We start from the raw sequence: 2,655 nt of genomic DNA, 5'->3' as shown, positions 1-2,655 counted from the left end.
ATCAACGGGGACAGTTGAAAGTGCGTGCCCCGACCGGGACTCGAACCCGAGATCTCCTGTTTACATGGCAGACGCTCTATCCATCTGAGACACCGAGAGCACAGAGGATAGCGCGACTGCAGGGACTTACCGAAGGCACGCTACCCGTGAGACCCACAGTCTCAGCTTATAGCCCACACAATAAGTTCGTAATGCCCCGGCCACTATACCCATTACTCACGGCAGACAATCCACCGAGTCCCGTAAGAGTTCAGGCAAATCGGACATGTCCGAAAGAACAGATGCCATCTTCGTGTCGTTTAAGGCTAACCAGCTGATGACCTTCTTCAGTGTGGATGCACACGATTTGCCTGAACTCTTACGGGACTCGGTGGATTGTCTGCCGCGTGTAATGGGTATAATGGCAGGGGCACTACGAACGCAGTGTGTGTACTATAAGTAGAGACTGTGAGTCTCATGGGGAGCGTGCCGGTGATAAATCCCTACAGTCGCGCTATCCTCTGTGCCCTCGGTGGCTCAGATGGATAGAGCGTCTGCCATGTAAGCAGGAGATCCCGGGTTCGAGTCCCGGTCGGGACACACATTTTCAACTGTTCCCGTTGATGTATATCAACGCCCGTCAGCAGCTAATGGTATTGACTTAATTGTAATTTCATTCTAGAGGGCTGCACGGTCGCTAATGGCATCTGTCCTTACGGACATGCCCAAATGAACAGATGCCATCTTCATAACAATGATCAAGAGGTTTGTTTCAGTAATGGAAGAGAGTCACGGAAGTGATGGAAAACCTGAACTGTCAACCTCATTCTAAAATCGTTCTATTGGAATATCATATCTACTGTTTAAAGAAGGTTTTATTTTTAGGTAATTAGAATGTTACAGTAGCACCTACATTCGTTTAACTCACCATAACGCTAGCGCACGAGTGTAAATTGTTTTGCCTCTTCTATCTTCCTACAGTCATACCAGTAATTAGAAATGTTGTGGATTGGCAAGACAGCCAATCCACTAGGAGGAAGCCGAAAGGCACGCGTTTAAAGACACTTGAAGACTGACGTCCTCTATACCACAAAATCCTACTTGAATGGTTTCAAGAACCAGTATTAAGTGCAGAACCATACGTGATAGGAACAGGATTAGATCCTAACGTGTTGCAGCATGCTAAACATCCTCAGCCTTGCACTTCTCAATTATTTGCAGACTGTGTTTGTAAATGTAGATGTTCATGTGACTCTCTGAAATTCTGTGACTGGATTGCGTACCTGAGCACGAGGTCCCTGTCGGACGCGACCTCTTCGCCGGCCACGTCAGTGAGATCCTTGAACTCATTGACGATGCTGATGTCCTCGTCGTCTTCGGACGAGTCGTCCTCAGCAGCTTTCAGGTACCGCAGCACGGTGGTCGTGGCAGACCACAGCTTGGGGTTCATGGCCGACTGGCGGTTGCGGTAGCGCCGAAGCGCGTGCACCACCATCTCGCGTTGCGGCATTTTCTCCGCCCACACGATCTGCGGCAGGACATGAGGAATGGCACTTCAACACTGAAATCCTTAGACTAAGCCCGTATCTTTCTAAAGAATCTCTTTTTTCTTTTTTCTAGCCTTCATCCGGTCTCTTTATGGAGTCGGCATCTTAATTTATGAATTTGGCAACGTCAGTGGTAGAGTTTGGCCGAATGGCCTTCCTCTCGCCACACCTTCCTCCTCCGGAACGGAATTTGTGTATCTCATATCAAATATACAGGGTGGTTCATTGATAGTGACCGGGCCACATATCTCAGAAAATAAGCGTCAAACGAAAAAACTACAAAGAACGAAACTCGTCTAGCTTGAAGGGGGAAACCAGATGGCGCTATGGTTGGCCCGCTAGATGGCGCTGCCATAGGTCAAACGGATATCAACTGCGTTTTTTTTTATAGGAACCCCCATTTTTATTACATATTCGTGTAGTACGTATAGAAATATGAGTGTTTTAGTTGGACCACTTTTTTCGCTTTGTGATAGATGGCGCTGTAATAGTCACAAACATGTAAGTACGTGGTATCACGTAACATTCCGCCTGTGCGGACGGTATTTGGTTCGTGATACATCACCCGTGTTAAAATGGATCGTTTACGAATTGCGGAAAAGGTCGATATCGTGTTTATGTATGGCTATTGTGATCAAAATGCCCAACGGGCGTGTGCTATGTATGCTGCTCGGTATCCTGGACGACATCATCCAAGTGTTGAGACCGTTCGCCGGACAGTTACGTTATTTAAGGAAACAGGATGTGTTCAGCCACATGTGAAACGTCAACCACGACCTGCAACAAATGATTACGCCCAAGTGGGTGTTTTAGCACATCAGTAGCACACAAATTGCGCGAGAATTGGGAATCTCAAAAAGTCGGTATTGAGAATGCTATAACAACATCGATTGCACCCGTACCATATTTCTATGCACCAGGAATTGCATGGCGACGACTTTGAACGTCGTGTACAGTTCTGCCACTGGACACGAGAGAAATTACGGGACGATGGCAGTTTTTTTGCACGCGTTCTATTTAGCGGTGAAGCGTTATTCACCAACAGCGGTAACGTAAACCGGCATAATATGCACTATTGGGCAACGGAAAATCCACGATGGCTGCGACAAGTAGCACATCAGCGACCTTG

The 2,655-nt window shown here is 47.3% G+C and overlaps 1 non-coding gene across 1 annotated transcript; it reads left to right on the top strand.

The window, feature by feature from the left end:
* The first annotated feature begins 504 nt into the window (after positions 1-504).
* Trnat-ugu (transfer RNA threonine (anticodon UGU)) lies at positions 505-579 on the top strand. Its single transcript has one exon. It is a non-coding gene; the product is annotated as a tRNA-Thr (tRNA).
* Positions 580-2,655: the final 2,076 nt, after the last annotated feature.

Source organism: Schistocerca cancellata, chromosome 9, assembly GCF_023864275.1.
Source record: "Schistocerca cancellata isolate TAMUIC-IGC-003103 chromosome 9, iqSchCanc2.1, whole genome shotgun sequence".
NCBI lineage: Eukaryota > Metazoa > Arthropoda > Insecta > Orthoptera > Acrididae > Schistocerca > Schistocerca cancellata.
This window is presented reverse-complemented; position numbering and strand designations above follow the sequence as displayed.